Here is a 23,790-nt window from a genome sequence, read left to right as displayed (position 1 = left end):
GATGCGAGCATTGACAGGAAGCCAGTGGAGTATGTAGAGGAGCGGGGTGACATGGGAGATCTTGGGGAGGTTGAACACCAGGCGGGCTGTGGCGTTCTGGATAAGTTGCAGAGGAGCCCAGCCAACAGAGAGACAAATGCCTGGATTAGGACCTGCACTGCTTCCTGTGTGAGGTAGGGTCGTAATCTACGGATGTTGCCGAGTATGAGCCTGCAGAAGTGAGTCACTGCTTTGATGTTTGCAGAGAATAACAGGGTCTTGCCAAGGTTCGTTGCACATGAGAGAATAAAGAAGCAATGTTTTTTTGACTGAGAATTTGTGTTTTTGTTTATGCCGCATGAAATCAAATTGTGTGAATGAAATCATAGAACAAAATGGCTACTTTTGTTTTACAATGTTCTAATGTGCTTTTTATTTTAATTAATAACATATTGATTGTAACTGATTGATTGCATGCAAGTATGAACTGCCAGCTGTTCATTAAATGATTTGGATATTGCAAATTGTAAAATACTAAATAGATTAATAGCATTTTCTTGATTCTAACTTTGAAACCTGTTAAATGTTGTTTTGTTTCATTTAAATAATGAAGGTGTATGAAAATGTGACGACGTTTTGAAAACATTGACACGTTTTTTTACATTAAAAACATTCACAAGGTCATGAATGTTATCAGTATTATTCCACCATATCAGAGCAAATACAGGTGCTGATTTGTAAAAAGATTTGGATTAATGCAAAATATTTTTGTATATTTTTGCCATGTAGGAGCAGTATGGACCAAGTCTGTTCATTATATACATCTACATGATGTATTGTTACACCATGTAGGATCAGTATAGACCTAGTCTGTTCATTATAAACATCTACATGATGTATTATTACACCATGTAGGAGCAGTATAGATCTAGTCTGTTCATTATATACATCTACTTGATGTATTATTACACCATGTAGGATCAGTATAGACCTAGTTGCTAATTTTGTATGACTGATTCCCTAAATGCAGATGTGCTTGTTAAAATATTTTTGTCTTAAAATATATTTTCCTCAACTGCGTTACCCACTCCAGTCAGCAGGTGGCGATGTGCGTCTTTCACGCGATGCTGCCAGTGTGACGTAGAATCTAGTGGACGGGACTTTTCGACAACAGCAACAGCTAGTCATCCACCTCAGTCGCTTGCTAGCCAAAATTGCCAACACATTCAAGCTCTAAGTCACTGTGTTTTAACCCCATTTCTGTCGTATCTACTCGTTTAAAACCTCTTAGGGATCCCTTAACGCTCGGATCCCGTTACTGGGATAGATTTGACAACATGCGGTGAAATTGCAGAGCGCCAAATTCAAACTACAGAAATATAAATATTTAACATTCATATAAATACAAGTGTAATACATCAAAATAAAGCTTTACTTCTTGTTAATCCAGGCGCTGTGTCAGATTTCAAAAAGGCTTTACAGCGAAAGCACACCATGCGATTTTCTGAGGACAGCGCCCCGCATACAAAAACATGAAAACCACTTTCAACCAGGCAGGTGCGACACGAAAGTCAGAAATAGCCATATAATAAATGCCTTACATTTGAAGTTCATCTTTTTGCAATCTCAAATATCTCAGTGACACAATGAATGGTCGTTTTGTTCGATAAATTCCTTCTTTATATCCCCAAAATGTCCATTTATTTGGCGCGTTTGATTCAGAAATACACCGGTTCCAACTCGCCCAACATGACTACAAAGTATCTAATAAGTTACCTGTAAACTTGGTCCAAACATTTCAAACAACGTTCCTAATCCAACCTCAGGTATCCTAAAATGTAAATAATCTATCAAATTTAAGACGGGAAAATCTGTTTCCAATACCGAAGAAAAACAACACGGAGCGCTCTCCTGTTCACACGCAACAAAAGACTAGAGACCTTCTGAGTGACACGTAGAAAGAATAGCACTACTTCTTAATTTCTCAAAATAAAAACGAACAATTTCTAATGACTGTTGACATCTAGTGGAAGCCAAAGGAACTGCAATCTGGGCCCTAATTAATCAGGTTTCCCATAGAAAACACAATGACCTAAAAAAAAAAATGTCCCTGGATGGATTGTACTCAGGGTTTCGCCTGCCAAATCAGTTCTGTTATACTCACAGACATTATTGTAACAGTTTTAGAAACTTCAGTGTTTTCTTTCCAATGTACTAATTATATGCGTATCCTAGCTTCCGGGCCTGAGTAACAGACAGTTTACTTTGTGCACGCTTTTCATCCAGACGTGAAAATACTGCCCCCTATCCCTAAGAAGTTTTAATGTATTTAATTTCATATTTACATTGTTGTTAGTCAGCTAATGTTAGCTGGCTGGCAAAGTTAGCACTAGGCTAGTCGCTAATGTTAACTACATCCCCGGCCATGATTAGTTCGATACGCTGCTTGCTTTCTGTTAAAGAAGAGGATGCCTGCTGGACGGAGAAGGTGGGTCTGTGTCTGAACATTGTTGTGGAAGAGGAGACAGGAGATCTGATTAACATAAGTGAGTACAGTTGAAAACAAGTGAAGAAACTCTGCAGCAGTTGAAATAAAGTGTGGTTTCAAAGGAGCATGCTACGGAAGTTCTACACCTGAATATGTTCACTACTGTAGGATAACAATGGATCAAATTCATCCAATGACATTAATTGAAATACTGTAGTCCTCAATATCTATTATTACAGTCCACGCTGCCAATGTCTCACATTAACTCCATCACTGCCCACATTTTGGGAATCTTTAACAGATGATACCAAATATTATTCAAAATAATTTTTTTTAAACCACTTGACGAAATGTTTCATTTGGAAAAACAGAAACATAGAATTCGGAGATCATTTCTAGAACAACCAAAAAATAAAGGGAGGTTGTAAAGACTCATGCTCTCTGATCTCTCCACTTCTGCTCCCCAACAAGCATGGGGCACCTTTATAAAAGTCGTTTTATATTGGATATTCAGTTTTCTCGTCAATAGCTATTGAACCAGGCATGCCATGACTATGAAGGTGGTATATTCTGAATTGGGGAAGTATGGAGAGAAATCTATTTGGAACATTAATGTTTGCTTTTTCAGGATTTCGAAGGATGTAAATGCATTATTTGTAAAGAGAGTCTTAATTCAGTTTTAGTACCATAGCTAAAATAAAGAATCCGTCAAAGGATGGCTGGAAAGACAAAAGCATTAAAGTCGATCATCTTTCAAACCCAAATGAATTATCCATATCTTCAAGGAGCTTTTTCCGCTATTGGGTTCACACTGTGTGAGAAGTTAGTCCCATGCACCTCAGTAAAATTTGTTTTATATTGGATATTCGGTTCTCTCGACAATAGCTATTGAACCGATTCTAAATCAGGGGTGGATGGATCATTTATTGGGGGGAGGGGGGCCTTTCAATCTTTAATAGCTCTTACACAAAGCATGCCATGACTAGGAAAATGATGTGTTCTTCATCAAGGGAGTAAAGCTGTGGATTTTGGACTTCCCAGATTCAGAATATTTAATTTTCATTGTTGTGACCCGCTTTGCGTAAGAGCTATTGAAGATTGAAAGGCCCCCTCCCACAATTCATTCTGTTTTCAATACCTTATCCACGGTCTGTTTTCAGTACCTTATCCACGGTCTGTTTTCAATACCTTATCCACGGTCTGTTTTCTATACCCACGGTCTGTTTTCAGTACCTTATCCACGGTATGTTTTCAATACCTAACAGGCTGGCTACACCGCTTGCGTCGCAAAATACATTTTGAAATCTATATTATTCAATTATTGCACCCACACTGCTCGCTCGCACCAACGAGCGTCTGCGTTGTCAAGGGCTAAAATAGAAGTCAGTTCTATTTCTGACGCAGATCGCGCTGCAGGTCCTGCCTCTCCTATCTCCTCATTGGTTTATAGAAGCAGGTACCCACGTGCCATCTCCTCATTGGTTATAACCACGTGGGTGACAATACCTTATCCAGGGTCTGTTTTCTATACCTTATCCAGGGTCTGTTTTCTATACCTTATCCAGGGTCTGCGATCAGCCATATTGACCCCAAACCCATACACCTCCATTTTGACCCCAACCCATACACCTCCATATTGACCCCAACCCATACACCGCTATATTGACCCAACCCATACACCACCATATTGACCCCAACCCATACACCGCCATATTGACCCCAACCCATACACCTCCATATTGACCCCAACCCATACACCTCCATATTGACCCCAACCCATACACCGCCATATTGACCCAACCCATACACCACCATATTGACCCCAACCCATACACCGCCATATTCGGCGTAATCTCAAAGAACAATGTCATGAAACATCCATCGGACATGATAGCATTCAGATCTCTACTAGCTTGCTGTACTTATGATCAATGTGTTCACCTCCTCGTCAAACATCTCATTCCAAAATCATGGGTGTTAATATGTACTTGGTCCCCCTTTTGCTGCTATAACAGCCTCCAGTCTTCTGGAAAGGCTTTCCACTAGATATTGGAACATTGCTGCAGGGACTTGCTTCCATTCAGCCACAAGGGCATTAGTGAGGTCGGGCACTGATGTTTGGCGATTAGGCCTGGCTCGCAGTCAGCGTTCCAATTCATCCCAAAGGTGTTCGATGGGGTCGAGGTCAGGCTCTGTGCGGGCCAGTCAAATTCTTCCACACCGATCTCGACATACCATTTCTGTATGGACCTGGCTTTGTGGACGGGGGCATTGTCATGCTGAAACAGGAAAGGGCCTTTCCCAAACTGTTCCCACAAAGTTGGAAGCAGAGAATCGTCTAGAATGTAATTGTTGTGTATATAGTGTATTTGAGTGAAAATGTACTGCCCCACCCTACCATTCAAGGAGACGTCTTATATCTCCTTAAACTAGAGAACATTTAGGATCACTACCCAAGGTGCTACTGAAACATTAGAATCACTACCCAAGGTGCTATGGAAACATTAGGATTACTACCCAAGGTGCTATGGAAACATTAGGATCACTACCCAAGGTGCTATGGAAACATTAGGATCACTACCCAAGGTGCTACTGAAACACTAGGATCACTACCCAAGGTGCTACTGAAACATTAGGATCACTACCCAAGGTGCTACTGAAACACTAGGATCACTACCCAAGGTGCTACTGAAACATTAGGATCACTACCCAAGGTGCTACTGAAACATTAGGATCACTACCCAAGGTGCTACTGAAACATTACGATCACTACCCAAGGTGCTACTGAAACATTTAGGATCACTACCCAAGGTGCTACTGAAACATTAGGATCACTACCCAAGGTGCTACTGAAACACTAGGATCACTACCCAAGGTGCTATGGAAACATTAGGATTACTACCCAAGGTGCTACTGAAACATTAGGATCACTACCCAAGGTGCTACTGAAACATTTAGGATCACTACCCAAGGTGCTACTGAAACATTAGGATCACTACCCAAGGTGCTACTGAAACACTAGGACCACTACCCAAGGTGCTACTGAAACATGTAGGATCACTACCCAAGGTGCTACGGAAACACTAGGATCACTACCCAAGGTGCTACTGAAACATTTAGGATCACTACCCAAGGTGCTACGGAAACATTTAGGATCACTACCCAAGGTGCTACTGAAACATGTAGGATCACTACCCAAGGTGCTACGGAAACATTTAGAAAGATATGGCAGCCTCACGTAATGACATCCACATCTCTGGCTATTGAGTGACTGTAGATGTTCATGGTCAGGCACCTAAAGGCATCCACTCAAAACTATAGGCTAAGATACAGGTATAGAGTCAGTGGAGCTCTAAACTATAGGTTAAGATACAGGTATAGAGTCAGTGGAGCTCTAAACTATAGGTTAAGATACAGGTATAGAGTCAGTAGCGGAGCTCTAAACTATAGGTTAAGATACAGGTATAGAGTCAGTAGTGGAGCTCTAAACTATAGGTTAAGATACAGGTATAGAGTCAGTAGTGGAGCTCTAAACTATAGGTTAAGATACAGGTATAGAGTCAGTGGAGCTCTAAACTATAGGTTAAGATACAGGTATAGAGTCAGTGGTGCTCTAAACTATAGACTAAGATACAGGTATAGAGTCAGTGGAGCTCTAAACTATAGGTTAAGATACAGGTATAGAGTCAGTAGTGGAGCTCTAAACTATAGGTTAAGATACAGGTATAGAGTCAGTAGTGGAGCTCTAAACTATAGACTAAGATACAGGTATAGAGTCAGTGGAGCTCTAAACTATAGGTTAAGATACAGGTATAGAGTCAGTGGAGCTCTAAACTATAGGTTAAGATACAGGTATAGAGTCAGTGGAGCTGTAAACTATAGACTAAGATACAGGTATAGAGTCAGTGGAGCTCTAAACTATAGACTAAGATACAGGTATAGAGTCAGTGGAGCTCTAAACTATAGGTTAAGATACAGGTATAGAGTCAGTGGAGCTCTAAACTATAGGTTAAGATACAGGTATAGAGTCAGTGGAGCTCTAAACTATAGACTAAGATACAGGTATAGAGTCAGTAGTGGAGCTCTAAACTATAGGTTAAGATACAGGTATAGAGTCAGTGGAGCTCTAAACTATAGGCTGTTCAGAACAAACCGTTTAATGGTGGTCGGTTAGTTGACCTACATTTACATCCCTAGTGTACAACTATAGCCGAAATAAGATACGAGTTCTTTACACAGCTATTAAAACAGAAAATTATTTGTAAGCTTGGGGTTGTGAACAAAGAAGTATATTGTATATTAATATTATGTATGTGTATCTGAGATTTTCTTTTGATAGTATAATCTACAGCTCTCTATGCTATTTATTAGTGTCATTATCTTTATTGAATAACTAATATCATTATTAAATGACAGTAATTTATTGTAGATTTATATATTTAAGTAGTTGTCAAGAAGTGCAATCACATAACAGGCATTTAAATTGGGGATTTTTTTATTATAATAAACCTCATTCAGGTCTGCTGGTTTAACTACATACTGTTGTCTTTGGCAGGAGAGAGACCTGACTCTTTTTTTTGACTTCGGCAAGAGTCCTTCAATGAAACCAGACCCAGAGACACCCAAACCAGCGAGACCACACCCCTGCTCCCAATGTGGAAAGAGTTTTACCAAGTTAGGGAGACTGAAAGAGCATGAGACGACACACACAGGAGAAAAGCCTTTCCAATGTTTCCAATGTGGAAAGAGTTTTACCCGGTTAGGAAATCTGAAAACACATAAGAGAACACACACAGCAAAAAAGCCTTATCACTGCTCCAAATGTGGAAAGAGTTTACCCAGTTAAAGAGCCTGAAAGAACATGAGAGAATCCACTCTGGAGAGAAGCCGTACCAATGCTCCCAGTGTAGAAAAGGTTTTAACCTGTTAGAGAATCTGAAAAATCATGAGAGGACACACACAGGTGAAAAAACATTCCAATGTTCCCAGTGTGACAAGAGATTTACCCAGTCAGGGGACATGAAAATACATGAGAGAAAACACTCTGGAGATAAGCCTCACCTCTGCTCCCAGTGTGGAAAAAGATTTCTCTCATCAGTGGAACTGAAATCACACAAGAGGACACACACAGGAGAGAAACACTTCCAATGTTTCCAATGTGGAAAGACTTTTAACCAGTTAGGAGGCCTTAAAGACCATAAAGAAGACACACAGGACAGAAGCCTTACCTCTGCTCCCAGTGTGGAATGAGATTTTTCGTATCACAGGAACAAAAATTACATAAGAGAACACACACAGGAGAGAAGCCGTTCCATTGCTCCCAGTGTGAAAAACGTTTTAGCCTTTTACAGAACCTGAAAAGGCATAACAGGACGCATGCAGAAAGATGCAGAAAAATTAATCCATGCTTTTGTTACTTCTAGGTTGGACTACTGCAATGCTCTACTTTCCTGCTACCCGGATAAAGCACTAAATAAACTTCAGTTAGTGCTAAATACGGCTGCTAGAATTCTGACTAGAACCAAAAAATGTGATCATATTACTCCAGTGCTAGCCTCCCTACACTGGCTGATTTCAAGGTTTTACTGCTAACCTACAAAGCATTACATGGGCTTGCTCCTACCTATCTTTCCGATTTGGTCCTGCCGTACATACCTACGGTCACAAGACGCAGGCCTCCTAATTGTCCCTAGAATTTCTAAGCAAACAGCTGGAGGCAGGGCTTTCTCCTATAGAGCTCCATTTTTATGGAATGGTCTGCCTACCCATGTGAGAGACACAGACTCAGTCTCAACCTTTAAGTCTTTACTGAAGACTCATCTCTTCAGTAGGTCCTATGATTAAGTGTAGTCTGGCCCAGGAGTGTGAAGGTGAACGGAAAGGCTCTGGAGCATTGAACCGCCCTTGCTGTCTCTGCCTGGCCGGTTCCCCTCTCTCCACTGGGATTCTCTGCCTCTAACCCTATTACAGGGGCTGAGTCACTGGCTTACTGGTGTTCTTCCATGCCGTCCCTAGGAGGGGTGCGTCACTTGAGTGGGTTGAGTCACTGACGTGGTCTTCCTGTCTGGGTTGGCGCCCCCCCTTGGGTTGTGCCGTGGCGGAGATCTTTGTGGGCTATACTCGGCCTTGTCTCAGGATGGTAAGTTGGTGGTTGGAGATACCCCCTCTAGTGTGTGGGGGCTGTGCTTTGGCAAAGTGGGTGGGGTTATATCCTGCCTGTTTGGCCCTGTCCGGGGGTATCATCGGATGGGGCCACAGTGTTTCCTGACCCCTCCTGTCTCAGCCTCCAGTATTTATGCTGCAGTAGTTTATGTGTCGGGGGGCTAGGGTCAGTCTGTTACATCTGGAGTATTTCTCTTGTCTTATCCGGTGTCCTGTGTGAATTTAAATATGCTCTCTCTAATTCTCTCTTTCTTTCTCTCTCTCGGAGGACCTGAGCCCTAGGACCATGCCTCAGGACTACCTGGCATGATGATTCCTTGCTGTCCCCAGTCCACCTGGCCGTGCTGCTGCTCCAGTTTCAACTGTTCTGCCTGCGGCTATGGAACCCTGACCTGTTCACCGGACGTGCTACCTGTCCCAGACCTGCTGTTTTCAACTCTCTAGAGACAGCAGGAGCGGTAGAGATACTCTCAAAGATCGGCTATGAAAAAGCCAACTGACACTTACTCTTGAGTTGCTGACTTGTTGCACCCTCGACAACTACTATGATTATTATTATTTGACCATACTGGTCATTTATGAACATTTGAACATCTTGGCCATGTTCTGTTATAATCTCCACCCGGCACCCCTCATAGCCTGGTTCCTCTCTAGGTTTCTTCCTAGGTTTTGGCCTTTCTAGGGAGTTTTTCCTAGCCACCGTGCTTCTACATCTGCATTGCATGCTGTTTGGGGTTTTAGGCTGGGTTTCTGTACAGCACTTTGAGATATCAGCTGATGTAAGAAGGGCTATATAAATAAATTTGATTTGACATACAGGAGAGAAACATTTTCAATGCTGTCAATGTGGAAAGAGGTATACCCGGTTTCGGAGCTTGAAAGAACATGAGAGAATACACTGGAGAGAAGCCTCACCACTGTTCCCTTTGTGGAAAGAGTTTTAGGTGGTTAGTGAGCCGGAAAACGCATTAAAAAATACATTCTGGATAGAATCCTTTCCAGTGTTCCCAGTGTGGAACAGTTTTACTGAGTTAGGGAACCTAAAAAACATGAGAGAATTAAGACGCTATGCTGTTGACTGAGAAGTTGTTTTTGTTTATGCCAAATGAAATCATCTTTTTTAAAGCCTACAAAAAAAATGTAAGACAAATTTAATATAGGTGATTCAATTTGTAGCTCTAAACTATAGGCTAAGATACAGGTATCTGTATTTTCAGTGGGTCACTTCATTTTTGCTGTTCAGAACGAATTGAACCGTTTTTTAACCTGTTAGTTGGCAGAAAAATGTACCGAAATGTACATCCCAATAGTACAATAAGATAAGAGTTCTTTACACAACTATTAAAACAGAAAATCATTTGTAAGCTTGGGGTTTATGAATAAAAAAGTATATTGTATATTAATATTATGTATGTATATCTGAGATTTTCTTTTGATAGTATAAACTACAGCTCTCTATGCTATTTATTAGTGTCATTATCTTTATTTAATAACTAATATCACTATTAGAGCACTGGTACGCCGACAATGTGACTTTTTAAAGGCATTTTCCCCGGAGATTGCTTTCACGGTAAACGCTGCACAGGTCGGCTCAGAAAGAGCCTTTAAATGTGAAGTGTGCTATCTAATGTGGACAGGACTAAATCCCTATCTAATTGTCATATTCAGTGTTGGGTTCAGACTACTCAGAATACTATCTAATGTGGACGGGACTAAATCCCTATCTAATTGTCATATTCAGTGTTGGGTTCAGACTACTCAGAATACTATCTAATGTGGACGGGACTAAATCCCTAACTAATTGTCTAACATATTCAGTGTTGGGTTCAGACTACTCAGATAATGATCTAATGTGGACGGGACTAAATCCCTAACTAATTGTCTAACATATTCAGTGTTGGGTTCAGACTCCTAAGATAACTATCTAATGTGGACGGAACTAAATCCCTACCAAACGTCATATTCAGTGTTGGGTTCAGACTACTCAGATAACTTTGTTGTGTTAACGAGTAATTTAACGTTTTTTAAATTGTATTTAAGTAATCAATTATTTTGTTACTTTTCAATAAGGAAATCGTTATTTTACAATATCATTTTTACAATATTATTTCCCTTTTTCTTTGTTGGTGCAAATAAAAATCCCTTTCCCTATCCCTATGTTCGCCACGGTTCGGGCTCTTCCTGATCAAGCACAAACGTTGTAGTTGGTAGCTAGTGAGATGGAAGAGACAATAGCATTTCAATCGTGGAAGTATTCACATTACTTTAATTGGTACAAGAAGAAAGGACAGATGTTAACCTTTGCTCCCACACTAATGGGATTTTTTTTTAAATATTAAGAACAAATTCTTATTTACAATGACGGCCTAGGAACAGTGGGTTAACTGCCGTGTTCAGGGGCAGAACAACAGATTTTTTTACCTTGTCAGCTCAGGGATTCGAACTAGCAAACTTTCGGTTACTGGCCCAACACTCTAACCAGTAGGCTACCTTGGCCCAACACTCTAACCACTAGGCTACCTGGCCCACGCTCTAACCACTAGGCTACCTTGGCCCAACGCTCTAACCACCAGGCTACCTTGGCCCAACGCTCTAACCACTAGGCCTACCTTGGCCCAACGCTCTAACCACCAGGCTACCTGGGCCCAACGCTCTAACCACTAGGCTACCTTGGCCCAACGCTCAAAACCACTAGGCTACCCTTGGCCCAACGCTCTAACCACTAGGCTACCTTGGCCAACGCTCTAACCACTAGGCTACCTTGGCCCAACGCTCAAACCAGTAGGCTACCTTGGCCCAACGCTCTAACCACTAGGCTACCTTGGCCCAACGCTCTAACCACTAGGCTACCTTGGCCCAACGCTCTAACCAGTAGGCTACCTTGGCCCAATGCTCTAACCACTAGGCTACCTTGTCCAACGCTCTAACCACTAGGCTACCTTGGCCCAACGCTCTAACCACTAGGCTACCTTGGCCCACGCTCTAACCACTAGGCTATCTTGGCCAACGCTCTAACCACTAGGCTACCTTGGCCCAACGCTCTATCCACTAGGCTACCTTGGCCCAACGCTCAAACCAGTAGGCTACCTTGGCCCACGCTCTAACCACTAGGCTACCTTGGCCCAACGCTCTAACCACTAGGACTACCTTGGCCCAACGCTCTAACCACTAGGCTACCTTGGCCCAACGCTCTAACCACTAGGCTACCTTGGCCCAACGCTCTAAAGACTAGGCTACCTTGGCCCAACGCTCTAAACACTAGGCTACCTTGGCCCAACGCTCTAACCACTAGGCTACCTTGGCCCAACGCTCTAACCACTAGGCTACCTTGGCCCAACGCTCTAACCACTAGGCTACCTTGGCCCAACGCTCTAACCACTAGGCTACCTTGGCCCAACGCTCTAATCACTAGGCTACCCTTGGCCCAACGCTCTAACCACTAGGCTACCTTGGCCCAACGCCTCAACCACTAGGCTACCTGGCCCAACGCTCTAACCACTAGGCTACTTGGCCCAACGCTCAAACCAGTAGGCTACCTTGGCCCAACGCTCTAACCAGTAGGCTACCTTGGCCCAACGCTCTAACCAGTAGGCTACCTTGGCCCAACGCTCTAACCACTAGGCTACCTTGGCACAATGCTCTAACCACTAGGCTACCTTGGCCCAACGCTCTAACCACTAGGCTACCTTGGCCCAACGCTCTAACCACTAGGCTACCTTGGCACAATGCTCTAACCACTAGGCTACCTGCCGGGACAACAGCATACAAGGTAAAGTATTGGATTCACCACATTAAGACATTATCCCTTTCAACTACCTTTTTTCAAGCTTATTTTATTACATGAAAACAAGCTTTGCTTTTTATACATACAAGACCATCAGGCTTGATTGTGTGAGCTGTTCTGTCTTGTAGAAATGTGGTGCCTGCCTGTATTATCATAAACCTTTATTTTAGCAATACATGTCATTGAATTTATTTATTTCATAAAACATCATTTTTTGTTTGTCAGTAACAACATAATGAGCTAGTCTGTCTGCATTCCTGATTTGTGTAACCCAGGGCTGCCCAACTTTCTTCCTGGAGATCCTGTAGGTTTTCAGTCCAACCCTAATTTAATTGCAGCTAGTTAAGGTCTTGTTGAGCAGCTATTAGTAGAATCAGGTGTGTTAAATTAGGGTTGGACTGAAACCCACAGGACGTTAGATCTCCAAGAAGAGGGTTGGGCAGCCCTGCTGTAACCGTTTTGTTTACCTGTGTAATATTGACATAAACTCAGATCCACTTGTTTTTAAAAACATGGTCCTGTTTTTATCCATTTCATGGATTCATTACCTCGGTCAAATGAAAATGTATGTTTATATTTGTATTTATGTTTGCAATAAAAATGAATAAAGAAGAATTTACAATAAATACACAAAGCCTAAGGATATATAGATTATGTTAATAGCAGGACACTGTGAAGTCCATTATCCCTCTGAAGAAGGTGTGAATCCTAAGCAACCTGCATACACATTGTTTTGAAGGACAATAGAACAACAATAGCTACTGTAGTAGGTCAAAGCTGTATCAGTGGAAAACCTTGGTAGAGCATGGGTGCAGTAAGCATTGTGGTACTCATGTGAATGTCCTTTCTTTTTAGGCTTCAGACCAATGCCTACTTCTCACTTAAAATGTAGTTTTTTTCATTTTTAATTTCCATGGTTTCTAAACCGAAGGTTATTATGCAACATAACACAACATAATACAGTGTAACACAAGAATAGGATTAAAGTAAAAAAAAATTAACAATAATGACAAATGGCAAGAGGAATTATGTATGTATATATACTACCGTTCAAAAGTTGGGGTCACTTAAATATCCTTGTTTTTAAAGAAAAGCAATTTTATTTGTCCATTTAAAATAACATCAAATTGATCAGAAATACAGTGTAGACATTGTTAATGTTGTAAATGACCATTGTAGCTGGAAACAGTTGATTTTTTGATGGACTATTTACATAGGCGTACCAAGGCCCATTATCAGCAACCATCACTCCTGTGTTTCAATGGCACGTTGTGTTAGCTAATCCAAGTTTATCATTTTAAAAGACTAATTGATCATTAGAAAACCCTTTTTCAATTATGTTAGCACAGCTGAAAACGGTGGTGCTGATTGAAAGAAGCAATAAAACTGGCCTTCTTAAGACTAGTTGAGTATCTGGAGCATCAGCATTTGTGGGTTTGAAATACAGGCTCAAAATGGCTAGAAACAAGAACTTTCTTCTGAAACACGTCGGTCTATTCTAGTTCTGAGAAATGAAGGCTATTCCATGCAAGAAATTGCAAATAAACTGAAGATCTCGTATAACGCTGTGTACTACTCCTTTCATAGAATAGCATCAATGCCTTCCTCTTGCAGGAACTGCTGACACACTCCAGCCACATGAGGTCTAGCATTGTCTTGCATTAAGAGGAACCCAGGGCCAACCGCACCAGCATATGGTCTCACAAGGGGTCTGAGGATCTCATCAAATCAAATCAAATTTATTTATATAGCCCTTCGTATATCAGCTGAAATCTCAAAGTGCTGTACAGAAACCCAGCCTAAAACCCCAACAGCAAGCAATGCATGTGAAAGAGGCACGGTGGCTAGGAAAAACTCCCTAGGAAAACTCCCTAGAAAGGCCAAAAACCTAGGAAGAAACCTAGAGAGGAACCAGGCTATGAGGGGTGGCCAGTCCTCTTCTGGCTGTGCCGGGTGGATATTATAACAGAACATGGCCAAGATGTTAAAATGTTCATAAATGACCAGCATGGTCAAATAATACAATCATTGTAGTTGTCGAGGGTGCAACAAGCACGTCCGGTGAACAGGTCAGGGTTCCGTAGCCGCAGGCAGAACAGTTGAAACTGGAGCAGCAGCATGGCCAGGTGGACTGGGGACAGCAAGGAGTCATCATGACAGGTAGTCCCGAGGCATGGTCCTAGGGCTCAGGTCCTCCGAGAGAAAGAAAGAAAGAGAGAAGAGAGAATTAGAGAGAGCATATTTACATTCACACAGGACACCGGATAAGACAAGAGAATACTCCAGATGTAACAGACTGGACCCTAGCCCCCGGCACATAAACTACTGCAGCATAAATACTGGAGGCTGAGACAGGAGGGATCAGAAGACACTGTGGCCCCATCCGATGATACCCCCGGACAGGGCCAAACAGCAGGATATAACCCCACCCACTTTGCCATCTCGGTACCTAATGGCAGTCAGGCTACCTCTGGCGAGCACATGAGGGCTGTGCGGCCCCCCAAAGAAATGCCACCCCACACCATGACTGACCCACCACCAAACCGGTCATGCTGGAGGATGTTGCAGGCAGCAGAACGTTCTCCACGGCATCTCCAGACTCTGTCACGTCTGTCACATGTGCTCAGTGTGAACCTGCTTTCATCTGTGAAGAGCACAGGGCGCCAGTGGCGAATTTGCCAATCTTGGTGTTCTCTGGCAAATGCCAAACGTCCTGCACGGTGTTGGGCTGTAAGCACAACCTCCACCTGTGGACGTCGGGCCCTCATACCACCCTCATGGAGTCTGTTTCTGACCGTTTTGAGCAGACACATGTACATTTGTGGCCTGCTGGAGGTCATTTTGCAGGGCTCTGGCAGTGCTCCTCCTTGCACAAAGGCGGAGGTAGCGGTCCTGCTGCTGGGTTGTTGCCCTCCTACGGCCTCCTCCACGTCTCCTGATGTACTGGCCTGTCTCCTGGTAGCGCCTCCATGCTCTGGACACTACGCTGACAGACACAGCAAACCTTCTTGCCACAGCTCGCATTGATGTGCCATCCTGGATGAGCTGCACTACATGAGCCACTTGTGTGGGTTGTAGACTCCGTCTCATGCTACCACTAGAGTGAAAGCACCGCCAGCATTCAAAAGCGACCAAAACATCAGCCAGGAAGCATAGGAACTGAGAAGTGGTCTGTGGTCACCACCTGCAGAACCACTCCTTTATTGGGGGTGTTTTGCTTATTGCCTATAATTCCACCTGTTGTCTATTCCATTTGCACAACAGCATGTGAAATTTATTGTCAATCAGTGTTGCTTCTAAGTGGAACAGTTTGATTTCACAGAAGTGTGATTGACTTGAGTTACATTGTGTTGTTTAAGTGTTCCTTTTATTTTTTTGAGCAGTGTAGTTCATCTGTGTTGTTTACAGTGGGAGCAAATGAAGCTATTGGGCAGAACAAACAAGGAAGGTGGGCAAAGTCAAGCAGGAGCTAGCGAGATCCCATTTGGTGCATTTGCATATTTTCCTCTGAAGTGCGCGTGTGCACAAACTCAAATTCGACTTTGCAAAATGTATTGGTCACGTACCCGTATTTAGCAGATGTTATTGCCGGTGTAGAGAAAATGCTTGTGTTCCTAGCTCCAACAGTGCAGTAGTGTCTAAACAATTCACAACACCCAGTGTGGAAAGATATTTACCCGCTGACTTCACAAAATTAATTTTGTTGTAAATAAAGTATCAATAATTTAAAAGTAAAAAAAATGCATGTACCAATCGCAGATTTCTCCTTTAAAACCTGTTTGGGGTAGGGGGCAGTATTGAGAATTTTGGAAAAAATATGTGCCCATTTTTAACTGCCTCCTACACCAACTCAGAAGCTAGAATATGCATATTATTGTCAGGTTTGGATAGAAAACACCCTAAAGTTTCTAAAACTGTTTGAATGGTGTCTGTGAGTATAACAGAAACTCCTATGGCAGGCAAAAACCTGACAAGGTTCATGCAGGAAGTGGCCTGTCTGACAAGGAGTCGTGCGTCTTGCATCTGTTTATTGAAAAGTAAGGATCTTAGCTGTAACGTGACAATTCCCAGGGCTCCAATAGGCTCTCAGAACCCGCGAAAAACCTGAAGGTTGACGAGGCAGCCTCAGGCTGAAACACATTATCGCCTTTGGTAGTGGCTGCTCAGAGGACCTTTGAATGAGGCGCGTGCACGATTCGCCCCCGTGGAGAAATTTAATTCGGCTCTTTAGGCTCATTGCAGATTCCCGGTCGGAATATTATCGCTTTTCTACGAGATAAATGGCATAAAAATTGGTTTTAAACAGCGGTTGACATGCTTCGAGTACGGTAATGGAATATTTAGACATTTTTTGTCACGCCAATGCGCCATGCGCAAGGACCGTGATGTAGCATTCTGATAGTGTCTAGAACTCACGAACAAAACGTCGCTGTTTGGATATAACGATGGATTATTTGGGACCAAACCTACATTTGTTATTGAAGTAGAAGTCCTGGCAGTGTATTCTGACGAAGAACAAGCAAGGTAAGAACATTTTTCTTATAGGAAATGTGATTTTGGTGGAGGCTGACCTGGGTGGGTGTCTAAATAGCTAGCCCTGTGATGCCGGGCTATGTACTTAGATTATTGCAAAATGTGCTTCATCCGAAAAGCTATTTTAAAATCGGACATATCGAGTGCATAGAGGAGTAATGTATATATAATTCTTAAAATATTTGTTATGCTTTTTGTGACGTTATCGTGAGTAATTTAGCAAACTGTTAGTAAATTCCCCGGAAGTTTGCGGGGGTATGCTTTTTCTGAACGTCACATGCTAATGTAAAAAGCTGTTTTTTGATATAAATATGAACTTGATTGAACAGACATGCATGTATTGTATAACATAATGTCCTAGGTGTGTCATCTGATGAAGATCATAAAAGGTTAGTGCTGTATTTAGCTGTGGTTTGGGTTTATGTGACATTATATGCTAGCTTGAAAATGGGTGTCTGATTATTTCTGGCTGGGTACTCTGCTGACATAATCTAATGTTTTGCTTTCGTTGTAAAGCCTTTTTGAAATCGGACAGTGTGGTTAGATTAACGAGATTCTTGTCTTTAAATAGCTGTAAAATAGTCATATGTTTGAGAAATTGAAGTAATAGTATTTCAAACGATTCAAAAATCGCGCCACTGGATTGAAGTGGCTGTTACGTAGGTGGGACGAATTCGTCCCACATGCGCCAGAGAGGTTAACAATTCCTACAGTACTGAACAACATATTCAAGTGTAGAACTTCAGTAGAATGCCCTTTAAAACCACACATTAGTTCAACAACGGCATAGTTTGTGCCCCTGTTAGACAGTACTCACTGGTGTTAAGATCTTCTGTCTCCTCCTCTTTCACTCCCAGAACGTCTTCTACCTTCTCTTTTATTGAGATAGACTCCACTTCCTCCCAAAAAGGTTTGTCTTTCACTGAAACAGCCGCCTCTTCCTCCTTTTTCATTCTGAAAGCTTCTACCACCTCCTCTTCCACTGTTACAGCCTCTATCCCCTCTTCCTCTTTCACTCCAAAAGGTTATTTCTCATATTTCACTGTGACTGTAACATCCTCCTCTTCTTTCAATGTGATAGCCTCCTCTTCCTCCTTTTTCATTCTGAAAGTTTCTTCCTCCCCTTTAACTGTAATTAAGCTCCTCTTTTACGACAATGTTCAGCCCCAGAGCTTCTTTCTCCGTACAGCAGACCTCCTCACATCGCCATCTGCTGGCTGCATTGGGTAACGCAAAGAGGATTCTGTCAAACAATATCAAAACAAATCATTTCAGTACGTTTTTTATCACACTTCTTATATATACACTATCACCTTCTACGGAATGGGTAAAGAAAAAACCCGGAAACATCCGGTTTTCATGGATATAGATTATCTTCAACCTAATACAATTTATCGGTAGCGTGGCCGAGCGGTCTAAGGCGCTGGATTAAGGCTCCAGTCTCTTCGGAGGCGCGGGTTCGAATCCCGCCGCTGCCAGTTGTTTTTGGCTCTGCATCTCAGTGCGAGCACTCTGGTTCGATTCCAGGCTGTGATTGGCGCACAATTGATCCAGCGTCGTCCGGGTTTGGCCAGGGTAGGCCGTTGATGTAAATAAGAATTTGGCTTGACTAGTTAAATAAAGGTAAAAATAAATTATTGAATTTCAAATTGATAACATTTAGATTTTTGGTCACTGGCATACACACAGTGGTGGAAAAAGTACTCAATTGGCATACTTGAGTAAAAGTAAAGATACCTTAATAGAAAATGACTCAAGTAAAATTGAAAGACACCCAGTAAAATACCACTTGAGTAAAAGTCTAAAAATATTTGGTTTTAAATGTACTTAAGTATCAACAGTAAAGTGTAAACAATTTCAAATTTATATAGTAAGCAAACCAGACGGCACAATTTTCTTTTTCTTTTTTATTGACGGTTAGCCAGGGGCACACTCCAACACTCAGACATAATTTACAAATTAAGCATTGGTGTTAAGTGAGTCCGCCAGAGCAGAGGCAGTACGGATCACCAGGGATGTTCTCTTGATAAGTGTGTGAATTGGACCATTTTCCTGTCAAAAGGTAACGAGTACTTTTGGGTGTCAGGGAAAATGTATGGAGTAAAAAGTACATTATTGTCTTTAGGAATCTAGTGAAGTAAAATTAAAGTTGGCAAAAATATAAATAGTAAAGTACAGATACCCAAAAACAACTACTTAATTTTTACTTGAGTACATTACACCACTGCATACACACAATACCACAAAATGTCAAAGTGGAATAATGTTTTCAAATTCTTTTACAATTAATTAAAATTAAAAGCTGAAATGTCTTGAGTTTAGAAGTATTCAACTCATTTGTTTTGGCAAGCGTAAATAAGTTCAGGAGTAAACATGTGCTTAACAAGTCATATAATAAGTTGCATGGACTCACTCTGTGTGCAATGATAGTGTTTAACATGATTTTTATATGACTACCTCATCTCCGTACCCCAGATATACTGTACAATTATCTGTAAGGTCCCTCAGTCGAGAAGTGAATTTCAAACACAGATTCAACCACAAAGACCAGGGAAGTTTTCCAATGCCTGCGAATAAGGGCACCTATTGGTAGATGAAGAAATATATATATATATCATCCATTTTGGATTCAGGCTGTACCACAACAAAATGTGGAATAAGTCAAGGGGTATGAATACATTCTGAAGGCACTGTAGCTATAGATAAATAATGATAATGAAATGATAACTAAGTAATGAAACAATCCCTAGTAAGCTAATGTTTTGAGGGCATACTGACAGTATTATTTGACATTAATAGACTGGTTTTACGCACAGCTGGGAGAGTATGGAACGCCGTTTGGGTCTTTGGGTCTTCAAAGAACCAAACGGCGTTCCATAGGAGAGAGCACGAGGACGGCTCATGTCATGCAGGTTCCGGTAGCCTCTACAGGACAGTTGTATATTATTTAAAAAAAAATGTAATCAATTGGTAGCTGATTAGTATGCTGTTGCATGGACAAAATCTGCAATGCTTGAATGTCCAGCTTTAATTACTGAACAAGTAATGGCATTATTGCCACCAGGCAGCAGTCTAACAATTGCAGCATTGCGACAGCGTGTGTAGCTTCGTGAAATGTTAGGCTTAACACGAGAAAATTACGACCAAATAGAGGCCTACCAATAAGCCGTTATTCATTAGCTAAAGCAAAGTTAAACAGCTGAAGTCAATAAAACTTGTTTTTCAACCACTTCACTCCACACATTTCTTGTTAACAAACTATAGTTTTGGCAAGTCGGTTAGGACATCTACTTTGTGCATGACACAAGTCATTTTTTCAACAATTGTTTACAGACAGATGATTTCACTTATAATTCACTGTATCACAATTCCAGTGGGTCAGAAGTTTACATACACTAAGTTGACTGTGCCTTTAAACAGCTTGGAAAATTCCAGAAAATGATGTCATGGCTTTAGAATCTTCTGATAGGCTAAATGACGTCATTTGAGTCAATTGGAGGTGTGCCTGTGGATGTATTTCAAGGCCTACCTTCAAACTCAGTGCCTCTTTGCTTGACATCATGGGAAAATCAAAAGAAATCCACAGTAAAATGAGTCCTATATCGACATAACCTGAAAGGACGCTCAGCAAGGAAGAAGGCACTGCTCCAAAACCACCATAAAAAAAAGCCAGAATACGGTTTGCAACTGCGGCAGGTAGCCTAGTGGTTAGAGCGTTGGACTTGGAACTGAAAGGTTGCAAGATTAAATCCCCGAGCTGACAAGATAAAAATATGTCATTCTGCCCCTGAACAAGGCAGTTAACCCACTGTTCCTAGGCCGTCATTGAAAATAAATGGCCTTGCCGAAACCCTCCCCCCTTCTAATTTCCTTAATTTTGTCACTAGAGTCAAATACTTTCTGTGGCACACATCAGAGTCAAATACTTTCTATAGAACAAACTTCACGTCAGGATAGGCAACCGAAATTAATAATTAATGTTTGTGTGTTATATTAAATATGGAGGAGGGAGTAAAATGTAGGCAAGCAATAAACATTTCAGAACAACTACTAGTCGAAAATATGTACATAATGCATTTCAGCAAATTTCGTGCGTTTTTGTGTGGCTTAATTCGTGAGAAAAGACACAAATTTAACTAGTAGGCTACACACAAGCCTTTGCAACTACCATATAGACGCGATAGTTTATTTTTCATTTGTTGTTCTTCTTAAAAACCTGTTGGGGATAGGGGGCAGTATTTGCACAGCCGGATAAAAAACGTACCCGATTTAAACTGTTTACTACTCTTGCCCAGAAACGAGAATATGCATATAATTAGTAGATTTGGATAGAAAACACTCTAAAGTTTCTAAAACTGTTTGAAAGGTGTCTGTGAGTATAACAGAACTCACCTGGCAGTCAAAACCCTGAGACAAATCCTAACAGGAAGTGAAAATCTGACGTGTGGAATCACTTCAAGCCTTTGTCATTGAAACACACAGTGAGTTAGGATTCATTTTTCACTTCCCAAGGCTTCCACTAGATGTCAACAGTCTTTACAAAGTGGTTTGAGTGTTCTCCTGTAAAAACTGACCGAACGAGAAGGCTGTAAACTAGGTCACAGGCGGATGGCCATGTCTACTATGACGCGCATGCATGTGGGGACCCTTTCTTTCCGAAACGTTTTATAAAACAATACAATCGTCCGCCTTGAATATTGTTGAAGTTCTGATTGAAAAAGGCCCTAAAGACTTATGCTATACAATGTTTGACATGTTTGAACGAACGTAAATATTATTTTTTTGCTCTTTCGTGGCGACAAGTCCCGCGCGCTTTGTACATTTTGAGTAGTCTACAGAACGCGCTAACAAGAAGGAGCTATTGGGACATAAATTATTAACTTTTTCGAACAAAACTACATTTGTTGTGGACCTGGGATTCCTGGAAGTGCCTTCTGATGAAGATAATCAAAGGTAAGTGAATATTTACAATAGTATATTTGATTTTAGATGGTTCCAAGATGGCGCTAACCTGTATCGCGTAGCCTATTTTTCTGTGTGTGATTTCCCAGTAAAGTTATTTTGAAATCTGGCAATGCGGTTGCATTCACGAGATGTTAATCTATAATTCTTTGAATGACAATATTATAATTTATCAATGTTTTCGAATAGTAATTTTGTAAATTGTAGCGCTGATCACCGGCAGCATTTGAGGAAAAATATTTTCTGAATTTTACCGCCACTGTAAAATGCTGTTTTTGGATATAAATATTAACTTGATAGAACAACAAATGCATGTATTGTGTAACATAATGTCCTAGGAGTGTCATCTGATGAAGATTGTCAAAGGTTAGTGCATCATTTTAGCTGGTTTTCTGCTTTTGGTGATGCCTGTCTTTGCATTGAAAATAGCTGTGTGTAATGTTTTGTCAATGTACTGTCCTAACATAATCTAACTTTATGCTTTCGCCGTAAAGCCTTTTGAAATCGGACAACGTGGTTAGATTAAGGAGATGTTTATCTTCAAAGGGTGTAAGATAGTTGATTGTTTGAGAAATTAAATTATTCGATTTTTGCTGTTTTGAATTTCGCGCGATGTATCTTGTCAAGCAATCCCGTTAACGGGATCTGAACGGGAAAGGGTATCCCCAACAGGTTTTAACCTGTTGGCTAATTGTAATGGAAATTGTATGATTAAAGGTTTGACTAAATGATTTCACTCAGAACCCTATAACCTGTTTGAAATGTATTGGAAATAAGGCTATAATAATGGGTTAAAAACTATATTCCAATACTGTGTGAATAAGACACTGTTAAAATGAGCAGGGCAGAGTTGATAAGACGACCTTGGGAAGAACAGAAGAGGCCTCCCTAAGTTAGGGAGAGTAACAACGGCCTGGGAACGGCTAGTGGGCAGGAGATTAGAAGACAGGTAGCAAGGTTGATAAGGAATGTATGTGTACTGTGGAAAAATACAGCCGCCTAAAACGGGGTGGAGTTCTCTACTGGTGTGTGTGTGTGTGTGTGTGTGTGTGTGTGTGTGTGTGTTAATATAAAAGGCTTTGTCCAATGTAAGGATTTCCAGAGCTCTCATAAATAAACGTTTTGACCATTGTGGGCTGGTTCTCCGTCTGCGTCATTTAACCAGAATCTTACACAGTCCGGGGGGGGGCAGACTGAGTAGTTTAATTGAAGTTCGGTTTAAGAACATTGATAACTTAAATTCACGTAACACCAATTCAACGTTAGGAATATACAGAAATGTTTTCTTTGTTTAACCATGTTTTAAAATGTGTCATTGTATGCCTATATGTACTGTTTAGACTTGCTGAACAGAATTTGAGAAAAGACGCACATCTACGTGCGACTTAATTCGTGGGAAAAATTAGTTTTATTAAAACCAATGCTGTTTTCTGTGCTTGATTTCGCTTAATACTTTGGACACTGGTGCACTTGTAATCAGAAGGCCTTTTTGTCATGTAGGCAACAGTACACGATTTTCTTCATAACCCATTTATTACATGTTAAACAGGTTCATGTAAAATAATGAATTATGTTGGCTTACACTTATGGCACATCCAAGGCCTTTCCATTATGATTATTACGGTCATGTCACTCATGTTATATACTTAGGCTACTGTAACGCGTTCAACCAGTTAACAAGTCAGAAATGTCAGTTTCCTAGTACCGACTAGCCCTTGAATGCAGTATTATGCTGGCTTCACGTTCTCATGGGAAATGGGAAGTTGTAACTCCGACATGATTGTGTTCAAGTGCTTTTGAAGTCTGAAAAATTCTTAAACCAATAAGATTGGCCACATAATTTTTCATTTCCCACTTGTAATTCCTATTTGGAGGGTCATTC

The 23,790-nt window shown here is 41.2% G+C and overlaps 1 protein-coding gene, 1 long non-coding RNA gene and 1 other non-coding gene across 3 annotated transcripts in view; 2 read left to right on the top strand and 1 right to left on the bottom strand.

Moving 5' to 3' along the window:
• LOC115178195 (zinc finger protein 658B-like) overlaps positions 1-23,790 on the top strand; it is a 1,063,446-nt gene that overhangs the window by 993,887 nt on the left and 45,769 nt on the right. The window lies entirely within an intron of this gene.
• LOC115178243 (uncharacterized) overlaps positions 14,571-23,790 on the bottom strand; it is a 37,934-nt gene continuing 28,714 nt past the window's right edge. The window contains exon 5 of the long non-coding RNA XR_003872570.1: positions 14,571-14,606. This is a non-coding gene — a long non-coding RNA (uncharacterized LOC115178243). The remainder of the gene's footprint in view (positions 14,607-23,790) is intronic.
• Positions 18,343-18,424, top strand: trnal-aag (transfer RNA leucine (anticodon AAG)). The gene has a single exon. It is a non-coding gene; the product is annotated as a tRNA-Leu (tRNA).

This window comes from Salmo trutta, chromosome 38 (assembly GCF_901001165.1).
Source record: "Salmo trutta chromosome 38, fSalTru1.1, whole genome shotgun sequence".
In the NCBI taxonomy this organism is placed as follows: Eukaryota; Metazoa; Chordata; class Actinopteri; order Salmoniformes; family Salmonidae; genus Salmo; species Salmo trutta.
Note: the sequence above shows the minus strand (reverse complement) of the source record. Positions and strands in the feature narration are given on the sequence as shown.